Source organism: Aythya marila (assembly GCF_965140915.1).
Source record: "Aythya marila genome assembly, chromosome: 2".
NCBI lineage: Eukaryota > Metazoa > Chordata > Aves > Anseriformes > Anatidae > Aythya > Aythya marila.
Genome location: NC_139043.1, coordinates 49872159 through 49890607, shown reverse-complemented (window position 1 = coordinate 49890607; position 18449 = coordinate 49872159). Strand labels below are relative to the sequence as shown.

Sequence of the window (18449 nt, the reverse complement as noted above, 5' to 3'; positions counted from 1 at the left end):
GCTAGATGCTATAGAAAAAGCAAATGCTCTCTAGGTTCACCTGTCCATTTTGAACATGGAGCCATCTAGAAATCTGGAATTAGGTTAAGATCCTCACTGTAAGAGGGACAGCAAAACCAGTGAGCACAGAAGTGTGGAATATGGCAACACCTTTTATGGATAAAGGAGAAGCAGTAAATTTTCTGTTAGATCCAAATTCTCAGAGCTACAAAGTGCCAGCATCTTCAGCCCACTTAGCAACACTGTGGATGCTCAGGATGTGGCCCTTTGCAATCAATTCCACTTGTATTTTTTTTGTGCAGACTGAAGATCATTCGCTTTGTTTTCCAGTATTAGATTTTCCTTTTTCCATCCTATGTGGATTGAGGTGTCTAAGTTTAAACAAACTCAAAAGTCTCAGATGGGGCTTATTCACTGAAATAAACTACACTAACTTTTTGTTTTCAATGCATGGCCATTTAAGCAATTGGAATTTTACTGCAAAGTGATCCACATTAAATTGAGAAGATGTTAGCTGGTTAAGATCACTAAACAGGCTTTTTAAAGTAAAACTTGTTTAAAAGCAGAGAAGGCTGAAGAGTCTAATCCTTCAGGTTTGTCTGTAGGTGTAAATCAAAGCTTGACACTGGTAAGACAGAAATTGTGTTTATAAATGCTTATTAAACTTAAACAAGATTTTACCTGCTTCCCTGTTGTTTATTCATTTGGGGTTCTGCAGTCTGGACTGAGGGAAGCCTGTTTTTGTAATAGAGTTCTGAAGTTCTTTCATTCTTCTTTGATAAAAATTACACAGCCTTCTGAAGGATATTTTAATCTAATATTTTGATAAAAAAATAACATCTGAAGAAGCTGAGCTTGTCACAGAGAAAGAAGTATGGTGTAAATATAGATCTCATAAAGACATGGCAGATTTGGCAGATGTATATCTGTGAAAACTGGCAGAGAAAACATGTATCCAAGTATGAAAATGAGGAGTTCTTTCTCCCTAAGTTTCAGAGAGGTTCAGATGCAAGTTTTTAGTCTCAGTTCTTCTCTATTTAAAATTTAATAACAAAAAGCTTATCTGGTATGTCCTATACTCTGAAAGAAGAAATAAAGTCTTAAAGAAATAAAGAAAAAATACAGATATTTTCAACTCTGTATATGCAGCATTCTGCTACTTACACTGTGAAAATAAGGAAACACAGCTATAACAAAATAATAATAAAAATAAACGGATCAAGACACAATACAACCTGAAGCTATCCATGAACATTTAGGGGACAGAATGGATCTTTAGATGCCCTTAGTTTTTCTTTATCTGGGTCAGTGCCCTGAGTAGAAATATGTGTCTCCACTTTGATTAGAAAGGTCTATCAGCTGGTCAGGCAATTAAATGGAGAAGTTGTTATTGAGATGATTGATTAATGGGTCACCTTCAGTAGATCCTACAGCAGTAGCTATTGCAGCCTGTTCCAGGAGTGTGTCTCACTCTGAGTGTGAGGGGACCCCTGACTGCCTAAGCTCTTTCTACCCTTTTCCTAGGAGAGAAAATCTGTTCAAAACTATATATGAGACAGTTAGTTTAACCTTGTGCACTTGAGAGATACTCAGTTAAAATATCTAATTTCACAGCAGACCAATCTCATTCTTGGTAAACTTACCAGGATAGTTCTTGATATTCTGACTTTGCTATTCAAAATGTAAAAATCTTCTCAAATAACATCCTTAAAGCTAGCTCTTCTATAACTTACTCTAGAAAATTTCCATCATTAAAAATATGTACATACATGAAAACACACAAAAAATATCCCATTTTAATGTTATGAATGAATATCCTTTAAATATGGTGGCTGCAACTTGCATATGAAGTTTTTTTTTAAAAGCAGTCTACCCTTTAGATTATGTTGCTCCTGCTTGTACTGCTCACTATAAAGACTGTCATTTTCAAACTACCTCCAACTGTCATATTAGTGCTGTTACTTTGTAGATTTTTTTTTTCTATTGTGTGTGGGAGTACATTAACCAAAGGCTCAAAAGAGCTATTAGTAGGAATATTTCATAGCAGCCTTCCAAAACCCAGAGCTGACAACAGGAAAAATAAATAAATAAATAAATAAATAATAATAACAATAACAATAACAATAATAATAATAATAATAATAATAATAAAACAATACACACTGACAAACCATCTATGGATTCATTTATAAACCTCAGCAAGGAAAACAAATTTGTAAATTCAAATCAACTCCTGAGACAAAGACAGGATGTAAATTCCTACTTGGCACATGTTTCTGATGAGCTCAATCAGATTGCTGCTAACGGAATTTCCTTCAGAAAATATATGGGGAAGTGTGCAATTACCTAGGACACTTCAGTTTAAAGAGGTACTGACCACAAGTGTTACTGTCTACATTATGAAATATTTGCCTAGGTGAAATTCAACATAAGGCAAAAGCTAAATTCTTTGTCAGTACTTGTTCTTCAGCAGTTTGCTAACAACCAGGTTCTCAAGAATTGTAGAGTAGTCCTTTAACTTTGAAAGCATATTCAGAGATGTATATTTCTAACATCCTCCCATAAGCACTCCAAGTTATTTGAACTGGACTATTTCCAGGCAATTCACCTCAAATACTCCTTGAAGACTTGAAAATCTGTCCCTCTGTGAACTTTGCTGAGAAATGAAAATGGTTCAGTTCAGAAGCGTAAAAATGTTTTATCTTCATGCTTCTGACATTTTTTTCTGCTTTTTCAAATTTGGTTACAGCCATTTACCAAATTCAGGCCAAAGTATTCACTATTTTGATAACTCATTGATTTCATATGCCCTTTCCCCCTCCAAAAAGAGCATCTGCCAAAACAAACAAACAAAACTAAATGCCTAGTAATGAATAATAGTAATTCTAGTAATGAATAATATATTTGCAGTGGATCATGTTCTGTCTTATTATTTCTCAAAATGGATGTGAGTCCTGAAGTAGACACTGAAGAATAGCAAAGGAGAAAGCACCCATCTGTGCTGCAGAAAGTATAATGTTACATCCATTCTGTCTGTATTACTGTCTCCTAAATATATAAGGTTTGGGCTGAGAACTAATCCAGAGCTGTCTTCTGGTAGTCTTGGTCTTGGTTAGCAAGTGATTCTGTTACTCCCACATTTTTAATTGTCTTGATTACAAAGCCTTTTTACCATTACAGAGATGTTTCTTTGGCTGTATGATAAAACATGATAGAGATATCCTACTAGAGGATTGCTTGTGGAGCTCCAAGTCTCATTTATTTTCATCATGCTTTTTGCTACTCCATCTCCACAGTGCTTTGCATGGAACACTTAGCCTTTCAAAAAGTGTAATACAGCTACAACTGTAGCAATAGAAAGTGCTAAGAGCAGAGACATAAATTAAATGTTAATCACACAAAAATGATTACAATTTGATAATATACAAAATGAATCCATCTCCCTTGAAATTAAATCAAAATTATTTAAAATCTCAATATGCAATCACAATCAAAACAACTTATAAAATGATATTTTAATTTAAATTGCTTAAATGGAATGCTTTAGTGTATTCAACTGGCAGATATGCATAGTCCCAGTACTTGTATAATAAGCTACTTCAGTTAGATAGCAATTAACTTTTTAAATTTAGTAAGTGTTACAAATTGCCAATTGCTTTCTAAGAAGTGTCTAGAGAGGAGATCAGGTGATCTCCTGATTTTGCTGAGAAAATTTTGGCTGAGAAAAAGAAAAATGTAATAGTTTTAACTAATACTGAAAGGTTTTCTGTATTCAAAATGTGATAAAGGTAATGGCTATAAATATTAGTGATGGACAATTGCTCCCTATAATTTTTTATAATAGTATATAAATTAAATGTTGATTTGTGGCTAAATTTAGGTTTTAGGCTGAATCTGTTTTCTGCAACGTGCTATATGAATAGAAAGTCTAGTCCTTTTAATTTATAGTCCAAAAGGGAAACAAAAGCAAGGATATAAAACTAAAATGAAAAACAAAACAAACAAAAAACCCATAGCAACAACAACAACAACCACTTAGAGAGCAGTTTAGGGAGCAGTTAGCAGCTGAACAGAGAATTTGAGAAGTAGTTTGAGAGCATTAAGATAGTGCAATCAACTTTCAGGTGCATTTATATTTCTAATTCCCTTTGTATCCTTTGCAGATTTTGTCTTTGGTACTCTTTTGAACTAGAATGCATTGCAAATGGGAGAACAGAGAGAGACTTATGATGGAAGATCTGACAGGCCTGATGTGCAGGGCTTTTAGAAATAACAAAGAGTTTCCTGCAAACTTGAGTGGGCTCTTTCCTGTCAAAAACAAACAAACAAACAAACAAAAAACTCTTCTGTTTCTGTACTCATAGTGCCTGAGAATGCATTATATGATGTGGATTTAAAACTATGTTATCCCCACTTTGAAGAATTGTCAACTTGAGTCCTGGCTGATAGCTGATAGCATGTGAAAAGGGATAATCCATCATTAAAAACCAACGCCAAGGTAACAGTTAGATGCTTATGAGGGAAACAGAGAGTGTGACTGTGTAGGCTTTGTTTCTTTGCAGGTAATTACTTTCTTACATGCTGTGACTTGTGGGCCCCCAGCAGCACTGAGATGTGAAGGCAGTTGTCTCAAGTGGGTAGGCTTCCGTCTTCAGTACCTGCTCGGTTGCTTGAAGTACTGAGTTGTTATCTCCCCACCTTGTCATTAGCATTCCTGCACACACTGAAGCTGGCCTCCTGGAGAAAGTCTTATTTAGCTAAATGCTCATTAATCTGATAAGCAATGGAATAGGTATTCTCACTGCATAAGAGGCAGGCATGTTCTCAGGTGTAACACTGCTGAGCTGGCAAGTTGAAAGATTTTTACATATATTACCCTTTCATATATAAGGACTGGGAAAGAGCAGTTAGTTGGGGAGTTGCAATAAGCAGGCCAATAGTAGAAAAGAGCTAGTATACAGAGTAAGGGGAGCAGGTAGATGCTGGAGACAGGCAAATGAACAGTGAGAAAAAGTAACCAGAAGGAAAGCGGGCTGGCACACAGTCAGCAGTGCTGACAGGCAGAGCACTGTGTAGGTAGGTGGCACACAATAAGGGAAATCCATGTAATGAAGGAGGGCAGATGAAAGGAGAAAAGACTCAGCTTCCAGAGTTCACATGGCTTGCCAGCAGTGGTCTGTAAAAGCGTGTGAAACAACCATGGCTAAGAGGTTGTTTCAGTCCCGCAAGGAATCCCAGTAACGTAAAGTAGAATATCAGGCATGTTGCTCCCTTCTTTCTCTGTATATCTTGAATATTTATGCAAGCTCCTGAATAGAGTGCAAACAAAATACTAGATGGTTAGCATATTTTTGGAACAAACATTTATTTTAGAAGCAGGGGACAGAGGTCATGGCTGTCCATAGAAGTCAAATAAAAGCAATGGGAAAACTTTTTTTTTTTTTCTCCATATATCTATAATTATTTATAAATAAAGGATTATAAACAATGGAACAATGGGTCACAAGTCAGGTAAAGACAGGCTAAACTCAGTTTCTTTTTTCAACTTCATCAAACTTTCAAATGGAAAACATTAACATGATGGAATAATGAGGAAGAAGAGATGTAAAAAAGCAAAAAGAAACAATTATTTGCGTGTATGCCATTTCAATTATTTTTATTTATTTATTTGAAAGAGAAATGTGTTTCTGTTTCACTGGAAGCACAGTTGGGTGATTTGTCCTATGAAAACATAATTTAAATATTTTCAGGAAGACAGGAAGTGTGTATGCCTAAAAGATGAAAATGGTTTTAATGTCTAGTGTAAGTAACTTTCTGAAAACAGTATCTGTTCTTTCTGATTTTAATACCATTTGAACATACGTATAATTTCAATTACATATAAATGCCGCAAAGTAATGATCCATCTGAGTACATCATCCAAAGGGAGGCATAAAGGAAGAAATTATTTCCATTCAAAAAACTGTAAAGGTGGAGTTCTCTGCAGTGTTGTTTCCTGAAAATTAGGAATAGCTAACTTCACAGTGACCTGAGCAAAGTGTGTGTTCAAATATCCTTTTGGTGCCCAATTTTATGGTCCAGTTGGGCTACATCCTTTAGAGAAGACAATGGAAAAACAGATCATGCACATTAATTTTTGTTCATTCCAGAAAAAACTACTTTCTGTTTGGATCCTGATGCGACAAGTTTTTTAATGAAACAGTTTTACATTATACCTGCTTTCTAGGTGTCACACTGCTTAAGTACAGTGTGTCTGAATTCTTGCTAAGTACTATTCAAAGTGGCTTCAGAAATCAAAATAGAGATGTCTTTTGTGCACTTCAAAGGCTCAGAAATGGATTTCCTTTAGAAAGGATTTGGCTGCTGTCTCTTCTGGAGATGCCCATTCTAATTCATACCTTCAATTCCCCCACAAAAGATAGCATTTTCAGGATGGTTTTTACTGTGGGCTTCTTTAAGAATTTCTTTATCTTTTTTTTTTTTTCCTTTTTTTTTTCCCCCGTTTCTGTTTGTTTGTTTGTTTGTTTTGAAGTATTCTTATAAAAACTGATAGAAGAAAAACTATCCAGATAAGACAAATCTTCCTATAATGGCAGATTTACCCTCATTTTCAAATTTTCATTGTGTGCTGCATTATATTGTGCCATCAGTGATCTCACTGACAGTCGCATGACTTCATAGCATGATAACTGTAATTCAATTTCTTGGTGAAAGCATTCCTTGACATCACTTGTCTTCATAGTAAGACAAGATGGAAAGCATTTCCCATTTAGCAGATGTTGTGATACTACTCTTTATCTTTACCTAAAGAAAAGCTGCTGCTGGTTCTGAACAGATGGAGATTTCACATTGTTTAGTGATCACTACTCCCCTAAGTGAGTCCTCAATACCCTTTTAGCTGGTAATGGGAAGACCCCAATAATAAGTGGGGAATTGCAGTAGTTTTATAAACACACTATATAAACAAGAGGGAGATGATAGGAAATGTATCTCTACTGTGGCCCTGCCTAGTGAAAGGAAACTCTCTTGTTAACACACACTCTTGCTCTCATTTTTTCAGGGTATGGAGATTCAATCAGATGATCTGTTCAGTTAAAGGTCAGAATGGAATTCTTTCCCACCCTCTCTTGTTTTTCCAAGCCGAAGATTTTATTGGCTATAGTACACTAAAAAGAGAATAAAAAAATAATAATCTTGACTAGACTAGGGGTTATCCCTCTTATTTTTAAATAACTTACTTTTAAATAACCTTTCCAGCATTTTAAAATTTACCTGTTTAGTTGGTTGTTTTTAAAAAACAGTCAAATTAATTCAGATATTTTAATTGTAACTGAATTCACACTGTTTATTGGACAAGTGCTACCAGGACTGACTTAACTGGATAAGTTTGTGCTGATGCACTTAGAATTGCATTGAAACCAATATATAGTATAAATATATATATATATATATAATATATCTGCAGAACAGAGTTGAGTGAATCAGTTTGCTTGCTTTGAACAAATGCGCACATTTTTAATCCTTTGAAGGCTTTTATTTCAAGGCCTCACTTAATTTCAATTTACAGCAAATCTATCCTATTTCAGTAAATTTATCATAATTCCACGGCAGCCTGCACAAAATGTGTGGGGTCAATAGAACCAGCTGATTTAGTTTGCCTAGGTGCCAGAGGTGAAAGAGCATGAACAAAAAGTTATTCCTGATAAATGAAGCCTGCTGGTGCTCCTTCCATTTTTCTGTGAAAGTCTGAGTCAGAACTGTGTGTGCAGAATGGTAGAGTCGGAACTGCTCTGTAAGTCATAGAATCATAGAATATCCAACTTGGAAAGGACCCACAGGGATCGAGTCCAACTCCTGAGACCCCAAAGGACCATAATAAATAAATAAATAAATAAATAAATAAATAAAGTAAAATAAAAAATCAGATCACGTGTCTGTCCAAATGCTTGATGAACTCTGACAGGCTTGGTGCTATGACCACTTCCCTGGGGAGCCTGTTCCAGTACACAACCACTCTCTTGGTGAAGAACCTTTTCCTGATATCCAGCCTGAACCTCCCCTGTCATATCTTCAAGCCCTTCCCTCAGGTCCTATCACTGGTCACCAGAGAGAAGAGATCAGTGCCTGCCCCTCCGTTCCCCCTCATAAGGAAGTTGTACTGCGCAATGAGACCTCTCCTCAGCCTCCTCTTCCCTAGGCTGAACAATCCAAGTGACTTTAGCTGCTCTTCATACATCTTCCCCTCTAGATCCTTCACTATTTTTGTTGCCCTCCTTTGGATGCTCTCTAACAGCTTTATATCTTTCTTCTACTGCGGCACCCAAACTGCACACAGTAGTCAAGATGAGGAAGCACCAGCAACAAAGTAGAGTGGGACAATCACTTCCCTTGACTGGTTAGCGCTGCTGTGCTTGATGCTCCTCAGGATACGATCGGCTGTCAAAGCATACTGCTGACTCATGTTCAGCTTGTTGTTGATAAAAACCCCCAGATCCCTTTCCACGGGGCTGCTCTCCAGCATCTCTTCCCCTTTTTGTACATATAGCCAGGGTTGCCCGTTCCCAGGTGCAGAATCTGGCAATTGCTCTTGTTAAACTTCATATATATTGTTGGTGATTGCCCAGTTCTCTAATTTTTCCAGTTCTCTCTGTAAAGCCTCACCACCCTCAACAGAGTCAATATCTCCACCCAATTTGGTATCGTCTGTGAACTTACTCAAAAAGCCTTCAAGTCCTTCATCCACATTCTTTATGAAAACACTGAAGAGGACTAGTCCTAAAATGGAGCCCTGGGGAACCCCACTAGTGACAGGTCACCAGCCCAATGTAACCCCATTTACAAGAACCCTCTGGCCTGACCCAGAGGTCAGAGGTTGGACTCGATGATCTTGAGGTCTCTTCCAACCTAGAAATTCTGTGATTCTGTGACCCATCAGCCAGTTGTTCACCGATCTTATTATGCTTTTATCTAACTGTATTCTGGTCATTTTTTTCCCAGAAGGATACTGTGAGAGACAGTATCAAAAGCTTTATTTAAATCCAGAAAGGTTACATCAGGAGCAGCAGCAGATAAGGAGAAATTAATTAATTTAATATCATCATCTTATTAATCCATTACCTGGTGGCAGCTGCATTGAGGTTGATCACAATTTGCAAAGACTCACATATGGTTGCAAGAAGTCTTATTAGTAATATCTGTGCAATATATGAATGAATCCAATCTGAAGTAGTATATAATAATCATAATGGGATTTGCTGGCAGGTATTAGCTCTCTCCCTCTGATAAGCCAAAGAAATATATATTTTTTTCATTATTCTTTCCAGCTGTAAACCACTATGAAATACAATGTGTGGTAGAAAAGTAATACTTTTTTCTTGTTCTAACAATTGAAACATATAATACATTTGGACAATCCCTTGGTATTTATGGGTTACACTTAACTGCAAGCAGTAGAACTAGTGTGGGGAGGTAAGCTGTTTTTGTTGTTGTTGTTTGTATTGTTAACTACAAGAAGTTTTATAGATAGACAAAATTTGTCTATAGGCATCAGTTATTTTACATACACTTCTCAACAAAACTCTTTCAGATGAATCCTAAAGCATTTGCTTAATGCATGGGACTGCACACTTAAGTCATAAGAACAAAGAATACATATTACTCAGCCTGAGGAAGGGTGCAAGATTCGGACCTTCGATTTTGACCAAATCATTACATATAGAATGTTTCCAAAGATGACAGATGATGAGAGCAGACTCGATGGTGGAACCATCATGCTTTGTTGGTACTCCGAGCTGGTGGTCACAGTACATGTTTGACCTTGAAGCCGTGCTAAATTTAGAGCATGGCTAATAAGCCTCATCCAGGATGTGCTCATTTTGGCACAGTGATGCTGATGTTAATCAACCTGTGACTTCAGCTGCCTGTGAATCTTAAGCCCCTTGCAAGGTAGCTCCCATGACAGTGCTACATACATTTCAGGCTGGATAACGGGAAGAGGTTCTTCACTGAGAAGGCTGTCACACACTAGAACAGGCTCCACAGGGACGTAGTCACAGCACCAAGCCTGTCAGAGTTTAAAAAGCACTTGGACTATGCTCTTAGTTATATGGTCTGAATTTTTGGGTAGACCTGTGTGGTGGCAGGAATTGGACTCAATGATCCTTACGGGTCCCTTGCAACTCAGAATATTCTATGATTCTATTATTCCATACATCATTTCACCAGCAAAGGGGCTGTGCTAACACAAAGCCTCTTGGCAAATTCCGATCTCTAGGAAGATCAGGACCTCTACAGGGCCTCTTTGTCACACTACCCTCACACTACCCTGGTATCCAGTTTTGGTAGAGGAGAGCAACACCTGGAGGCCAATGTCACCTTTTGCCTTCCTAGTGGCAGATGTGTAGTTCATTTCTAGGGGTGCCTAGCTCTACAGGCCTCTGCTAGAGCCAGGAAGTATGCCTATTCCTGTTGATTGCATGCTTGTTTTTTTTGATTCAGAAGTGCCTGGCTCTCTCCGCCCTTTCTACAGGTGTTCCAGGTGCAGAGCACAGATTTTAAGATGTCATATGAAGAATCACTTGGCAAAAACTCTGAGGAGCTGAGTCAGAGCGATCTTCTTCATTCATCATGAAGATGGCAATACTAGCACAAATTTCCTAGAGAGTTGGTGGAGTTTGCCTCCCTGGAGGTACTCAGAAGCTGTCCTGTGCAACCTGCTCTAGGTGACCCTGCCTGGGCAGGGGGGTTGGACAGGATGACCTCCTGAGGTCCTTTCCAATCTGATATTTTGTGTTTCTCTGAATCATGTGTTTCCACAGACCCATAATTATGTATGTCTTACAAAGAAAGGTAGAAAGATAGGTGATAAATAAAAGGGGCTGTATAATGAAAACACACCTTTTATATAAATACTTTGAAAACACTCTAACTTCAGTTCAATTCATGAAAATGAGAGCGTTTGGGGTACGAAGTGGGTGCAAATAAGGAGTTTTGTTGTTATTGTTCTTTTGATTAGGCTTGAGGTTTTTTTTGTCTTTTCTTCTTTTTTTTTTTTTTTATTTTCTTTTTTCTTCCCTCCTCAACCCCACCTCCACCTCCCAGCTCCATACCTGAACAGTCAAAAATGTTGTTCTAATTGAAACTGTGAGTCACAAAGATTTCCTACCACTACAAACACAGTTAAGAACAGGTCAGATTGACCCAGTGCAATTCAGTGTTGTGAGGGGTTTTAAAAGAAAAATGTACAATTACCAGATGCCTGGAGCTTATTTTGCATTGCTAAGTCATTTTGTCTGTGTCTGTTGCTTACTACCTGCTGCGTGAGAATAACAGTATTGTTTCATGAGTACTTACATGCAAAGTGCCTTTAAAACCCTTTTTTCTCTTCCTCTCAGTGACAAATCTGATATAAACATTTACCTTTTTACAAATTATAGAAGTAAGGAACCAACCCCCCTGCCTCTATTCCCACCATGTAACAGAGGGTACAGAGCTCCAGCAAAGGTTAGGAAAATAGTCATATAATAACCCAAGGAATCTTGCAACTTCTGTTTTTCTTTGATTACCTACCAGCAGTTGGCACCCGCCTTATGTGGCTGGCAAGGGGGGTTGATACCCCCAATGGGGACAGCAAGCAGGGAAATAAAAGCTTGTAGTGTGTTGCCAATAACTGCTCAAGACACTGTAGTTCAGCACCAGTAAAACTGTTCCTTGAAAGTGACTTCCACCCAGGTCTGCTTTACTCTCATCCTTTCCTAGGACTGTGTGTTAACTGGCAGAATACAGAAACCAGGAACAAGGGGAAAAAGCAGAATATGTTTTTCCTTCCATCTCATTGTGTGGAAGAATGGCTCAGGTTGCACATAAGGAAAAGCCCAAGGAGGGCAGGGAAAAGTGCATGTTGGACAGCCAAGGAATGTTGAACTGCCAAGGGACAGACTCTTCTGCAAAACATTCCTCTTTCAAACTTCCTAGTTAATAATTAACTGTTCCCTTCTGGCTGCAGCACTCTCTTTTTACCTACGTTGGTCTGTCTTTCCTCAGGAGCAGTCATATTAATAGATGATGGAACTAGGAATGTAATATTCAGTAATTTTATGGAATATATAATTTCACCTCCTGGCCATAGGCTGAGGTAGGACAGCTTCCAGAGGCAAATGACATGCAAAATGTCATTGATGGATTTTGTGATGAAGAGAACAAGTGAGAATAAGGAGTCTCAGAGTAGAACCTTGTTGTGGCCCCCTTATGAAATATGCACCAGACATGGCTTCCTGGTAGGAAGTCTTTTAATCCCCACAACGGACGTTTTAAAACCCGCTGTCTTAGTACCTAACTCCAGTTAGAAGGCATGAGCATCTGACTTTCATTTGAAAATATTCCTTGAGACAACTGAGGGGGGAATAAATTAAAACAAATTATTAATTTACAGGGGTGTCTCACTGAAGTTATTTTTTTAATACTATAACATTCACGTCAATCAGTGTATCTTCTTTTCAGATTCACATAGTCCCATTAGGTAATGTGTTGTCAACAAAAAGAATATAATTTCAGCACTAAGGGCTTTTGCTGTGATTATCCAAATCCTATTAATAATGCCTAAGGAACAAGTTCATTATTGGGTTTTACTGTTGTAATATATGTGAAGGCTTGGGGCATACATTTGAAATTCCTTGATCTGTATTACCTTTTATATTACTCAAGGTACAGCTAGATGAAGCAGGTAAGGCTTGATAGCAGTTTAACAAGGGTCTAAATATCTACAACATCTCTCCATTTAATTTGTCAATGTAGTATTGAATAACCGAGCATTAAGAGATTATCCTTCCAATAATACTCTTAGATACTGTCCAAACAGTCACAAATTAAAATTTCAAGGAGATGAAGTATGGTTATAACCATACAGTCTACAACTATAATTTAAAAGCATAGCACCAGCCTAAACTGCATAATTAAGGAAGAAATTATCTGCTCAGAGGATGGTGAGGTGCTGGAAAAAGGTGCCCAGAGAAATTGTGGATGACAGGTTGGATGGGGCTCTGAGGTATCCCTGCCCACAGCAGAGAGGTTGGAATTAGACATTTTTAAGGTTGCTTCCAACCCAGACAAATCTACGATTCTACGAGTCTATTTCTTCTAACAAAATGAGGCTCAGAAATAACGAATATCTACCTTATCTTTTTGTTTGTTTGTTTGTTTGTTTGTTTGTTTTCCTTCCAGTTCAGCCCATTCCTGTTTATCCCTGACTCTGATATCCTCTGTTGCACTAATGATCTCAGACAGTCACTCTCTAAGGATACCTCTGAGGAGCTGCAACAATCTCCTTCTTGTTAATTACTTTTCTCTTATTTTTTCTCTACTTTTGTTTCATTGCCATTCATAGAAAAGCTAAAGCAGAGAGGGTAAAAGGTCAAGAAAAAGGAAGCACTGCTGGGAGAGAAGATGTTACAATAGCCTGAGTGTATGGAAAAAGAAATAGAGGCAGTAGCTCATAACAGGGTCTCTGTTTCTGTGAAGTGTATGTAGAGAGCTGCAGTTCAGTACTGCTATAAGCACCTGGACTAATGCATACAGTGTGTCTGTGTATATGTATGTATGTACATTTTATATATATGTTTTCTAGCATCATTTACATTCTGACTTTTTCATTGTTTGATAGCAAAGCACCTGATGGAGGCTAGAGGAAGAATGAAGAATTTATATTGCTTCGCATTCTGAGTCCTTGACTTGCAGCTGTTTCTGTGGGAGCTCTGTGGGAATAATGGAAGGTATTGTAGATGCAGTCGAAGAGATTATTTTAGTTTGGTTTCCTTTAGCTGCTGTGTATGCACTGCAGAAATACTGGGTACTTAATTTGTCATAGAAAAGCTTTTTTTTTTTTTTTTCCCTAGAATGAGAAGTATCACCTCTAGCTCAGTGAATAGTATGAAGGTGTACAGTGGGCACTAGTACATATGCTATAATTAACACCCAGATAATTATTTGAAATTGCTGTTACATAGCTCAGGATTGTCAATGATATAGCTGTTCAGACACAAAGCTGGAGGTCCTCAATGTTGTTCCACATCCTAGCAGCAATTCCAGGTATCAATGATCCCATTTTCAGCATGGTGTGTATAAAAATCAAAGTGCTGTGTGTCCTTTATTGTGTTGTAAAAAAGAATCCATATATAAGCAAGTCATGTGCTTGAGGTAAAAATGACATTTTAAAATTTGACATTCATAAAAATGTTTCCATCGATTAGGCTCAGGAGCCATGCCTGACATTTCTAAAAATTATTGTTAAATTCACATTAAGATCAATGCCTGAGTCTGCACCAACCCCAGTGAAGCCAGGATTTCATTCCTTGACTTAAGCTTCTTTGGCTATCTGCATCTCAAACTCAGTTCGCTGAGTTACCCTGTAGTCACAGAACATTTTCAAGTGTTGAATATGAAGGTTGCCCTGCCAATACAACAATCCAGAGGTAAATATGTATTTCTACCATCTCCAGAAAAATAGTGAAAGCCTCTGAAACATTTGAGTGTCAGTGTGGAAGTGTCCTGTGTTGTCACACTAATGCTTATCCTTGTTTTGAGAATAACCTAATATCCTTGTTTTGTGAAATAACTAAATACAGGGAGGTGGAAATGAACATACATATCCCTTGCACAACCTTTGAAAGACTGAAAGCATTTGTTGTGGATGAAGGTTATGTTGTTTCATCTAACCCTTAACCTGTCTGTATCAGCACATCACATTTTTTCACTTTTAGTTTAACCTAGTTCTTTAGATCTTTTCACAAATTTTCTAATTAAAAGGACATTGCCAAGGAGCCCAAAGTGTCAAGTATAAGCATAATTAGAGTATTTTGATTCCTGTATTACAGTTACCAGACAGAACCCAGTAGAGTTGGATGCTGTTGACTGGATATGCTAACCAGCTTTGAAACATCCTCACTCCAGTCCTGAATAGAAAATTTGCCTTAGATGTACTGCACAATTTTCAGTTTCAGACTGTCAACTGTAGACCAGAAATCAGTTAGTTCTCATTTGCCCCTCTTGTAATATTTTCAATGGATATTTTTGGCACATAAGACGCATGTGTATGTGTCATATATATACATGTTTATGACTGTAATATAGGGTACTTTCTCCTTGGAAACAATATTACAATACATTTTTCCCATTGAATTGAATCAATGCTGTTGTTTTAGAGGTTTCCATGTCATTCTGGCTAATTATCAGCTTAAAGGGGGCAGGGAAATACGCAGACGGAATACCAGCGGAGCTTTCAGTCTTAGTATTTTAACAACTTCTGTTTTCCTCCTTTTTCTTTTCCATATCCTTGGCTTTTCTCTCTGCTTCCTCTATCAGACTCTCCCAGCTATGCCCAAAAATATGACTGATCATCTTGGCAGTTCAGTACAGTCTCAAGGTAAATTCCTGATATGATTCCACTAAGGTTTGCTTTACAGACACCATTGTTTCTCTTTTTTCTTTCCTTATTTGGCTGAGAAAATGATTGGTATCATACATGTACCTACTTCTGAATTTTATCTCATCATATGAGCTATCACCAACAAATGCCTGACAGCCTTGCAACACAGTGTCAGATTTTCTTGTAGTTCAAGGCCATGGAGAATATGTTGCATCCCTCTGAACACAGACAAAGAACTCTCTCTCTTAATTCCAGTCTAAGGTCTTTGGAAACAACACAAACTTGCACTTTTGTACATACATGAAAAGGTATACATTACAAAAGATGTTTTTTTGTTGTTGTTTTTGTTTTTTCATTTTTTTTCTCCCAATGAGCAATTATTAAAGACATTCACTTGTAAACAAGGTTTCTGTCTTTGTACCATTCTTGAACATCTGTTCCAACTTCATCAAGTAGCCTGGTGATATACTCAATAGAAATGTCTATAAACATATAATAATAATAATAATAATAATAGTAATAGTAATAGTAATAGTAACAATAATAATAATAATAATAATAATAATAATAATAATAATAATAATAATAATAATAATAATAATTCTGCCTACATTTTTGAGGCAGAAAAAGAATATTTTAAATGAAGTAGCTTAAGTCAAATGACAGAACCTTATTGAAGAGAAGAAACAGATGTATTTTAAACCACACAAATATAGTCCTGATCTATAGATATGTCCTTGTATAAAATCTTCACTTGAAGTCTAGAGTCTCTAGGGAAATTTTTACTAGAAAGTAAAAAGTAAAAGTAAGTGCAGTTAGTCAATCTTCAGAGAATAAGTATTTTATACTAGAGAAAATAAAATTTTGGTTCTTTCATGTCATTATTATGTTGTATGGTATTTTGGTATTGGACACAGTATTTTCATATCAGTGATGGTGTGATTCTGCAAAGCACAACTGCAGTGAGGGCAGAGTAACCCAGCCAATATGTAAAATAGGAATTCTGTCTGAAGAAGCTTGTTTGTGAAGTGTTGATGAAAGAGGTTTTGCAGTGGTACTGAGGTATTTTGACATGAAAGTTTGTGATCAGGAGGTTCCTCCTAGTCCTTTATTCTTGTGTCATTCATATTATTTAAGACTGGGACAAAGAGGGGTAAAAACAATGAAGAACTGTATCCATTAATGTATTTCTTCCATTCCATTTCCATAATACACATATCCCTTGCTGCTCAGCACATATTTTCAAGAAAACAGCACAAGATAGGAGTGGGAATTATTTTTTCTCAGTACAGGTTACTATGCTTGTGCTTAAACTGACTTAAGCATATTGATGAATCATGACTCTTCCATGATGGAGCCAATGACATAATGACAAACTCTATTGTTTAAATTGGTAGCAAGAGAGAAGAAAAGGGAGAAAAAACTGTTTTCTGCCCGTTCCATGTAACTAAATTATTTTCCTTTGCTGCCATGTCTTTAATACCTTTTGAAGGTGTTTGCAAAGTGTCTCCAACATGCATCACTGAGAAGCAATACAGTCCTCTTTAGTAAAGCAAATACAACCTACATAAGAGGGGACTGAAGCTAAAAACACCCCTTCTGATGGAGAGAAAGATAGGTAATGGACAAAATAGATATGATAATTACACTCATAAACAGTGCAATATCATATATAATTTCTATGTGATGTAGCAGTAAGTATTCCCCTAACAATACACAGCACTCCTCTAACAAATGTAACATTTCTTGCCCATTTTCATGTATTTTTTTTTCTTCTGTCTTACATTTTAGATAGTTTGCACTTCCTTTTCATCCAATAAATATATTTGCAATTATAGTAATCTATATTCTTATATTATTGATATATATATATATATGTGTATTATAATATATATGCATGTTATTATAATATATATGCATGTTATTATATAAATATATATCATTTATATAGTCTTGCTGACTTTCAGACATAACTTAAAGTACACGTAACAAAGACCCAGCAGCTTAGGATCAATGATGTAAGGATCTGTTGAGACCAAAAGCCACTTTTCTTTAGCAAAGCAAGTGCTATTCAACTATAAGTATTTCCCAGAGTTCTTTTGATGTCCTTCTAGACAATATAAGAAGATTCCATATGAGGCAGTGTACAATTTTGATTCTACATAATAAGGAAAGATGTATTGAAATAGAAGAGGAATAGATGCAGAAAAGAGCTGAAAGAATTGTAGAAACTGACAGAAAGCCTAACCTGTTTGGATGTTTTGGACTAGCATAATGAGAGCTGAGGAAGAACCTGTGGCAGTGGCACAAAAATAAGTAAGTACACACTGTCTATAAATGAATTCAGAGTTGAAACGGGAAAAAAATATATATACATATAAAAGGGAAAAAATACATATAAAAAAAAAATGAACCTACAGACCAGAATATTACCCCAAATACAGGCAAAACTTGTAAATTGTATTGCTTTAAATTTGATCAGTTTATGCATGAGATCATATGATACAATTGCCTTGCTTTTCACAGAATGTATCAATCTTATTAATAGTGTGGCACAATAAGAGGATTCATTTCAGAATGTGACCACAGTAAACAGAGGATCCATTTTCCTTAGTGGTCAGCTGCATTAATGCAATGACAAATTGAACTGTTACTTTACCATCTTTAAAAAGTGACTGCATTCCATGGCCACATCTTTTATTTTTTCATGTCCTCTTAACTGAAATGGAGACAGTGTTATCCTCATGGATCTCTATTCTGTAACGAAAAACAGAGTATTAAAGAATCAGTTTTTCAGTTAAATGGGACTATACAATATCATTTCCCATGTTTGAAATACAGTAGTTCTGTAAATTTGTCACAATTCATTAACTTTGCAATAGCGAAAAGAAAGTATAAATTCAATGCTCCCTGTAATGTTCTTTTAATACTCACAATTATAAGTACTAGAGATATATTATATGACAGATTATGACTCTTGAATATAGGCCTCCAAATTGACAAAACAGAAAAAAACTTGCAAAGTAAGCAC

At 36.6% G+C, this 18449-nt stretch overlaps 1 long non-coding RNA gene across 1 annotated transcript in view; it reads left to right on the top strand.

Moving 5' to 3' along the window:
• Positions 1 to 13672, top strand: part of LOC309875099 — a 262498-nt gene extending 248826 nt beyond the window's left edge. Inside the window, exon 3 of the long non-coding RNA XR_014316978.1 lies at positions 13658 to 13672. This is a non-coding gene — a long non-coding RNA (uncharacterized lncRNA). The remainder of the gene's footprint in view (positions 1 to 13657) is intronic.
• The last annotated feature ends 4777 nt before the right edge of the window (positions 13673 to 18449 follow it).